We start from the raw sequence: 537 nt of genomic DNA, 5'->3' as shown, positions 1-537 counted from the left end.
GCCAGCGGGTCCGGGCAGCAGGAGGCCGGGACGCCGCAGGCCTGTGCCCCTGGGGCGCTGCAGTTGAAGTACCTGCGGGATGGACACAGACGTGGGGTCACACACATTTGGGGTGCGGGGATGGGGGCTCCCACTCCCCCCGGCCACAGAGCTGGACACCAACCATGGGTTCCAGCTCATTTCTCTCTTTTCTGGACCATCCCAGGGCTCACACCACCCCAAATGTGCATCCCCAGCACAGACCCCACAAGGAACAGGGGGCTCTTCAGCCCTATAGCAGACGTGAGGTCCCCCACCTAACAGAGTTTCCAGCCCCGTGGTGGGGATGGGGTCCCCCAGTACACCCCCCAACCCCGACTCACAGGTTGCTCTCCCAGTCGCGGTAGGACTCGAGGCCGCAGCACTGGAGGCTCCGCTGCACCTCATCCACCAGGAACTGCAGGTCGGGATCCTCCTGGTAGCGCAGGAGGCACAGGAGCAGGAGGTCCCGCAGCGCGTCCAGCAGCCGCCGCCGCGCCAGCCGCCGCAGGAGCCCCC

The sequence above is a fragment of the Corvus brachyrhynchos genome, unplaced genomic scaffold, assembly GCF_000691975.1.
Source record: "Corvus brachyrhynchos isolate BGI_N302 unplaced genomic scaffold, ASM69197v1 scaffold340, whole genome shotgun sequence".
Lineage (NCBI taxonomy): Eukaryota > Metazoa > Chordata > Aves > Passeriformes > Corvidae > Corvus > Corvus brachyrhynchos.
Note: the sequence above shows the minus strand (reverse complement) of the source record.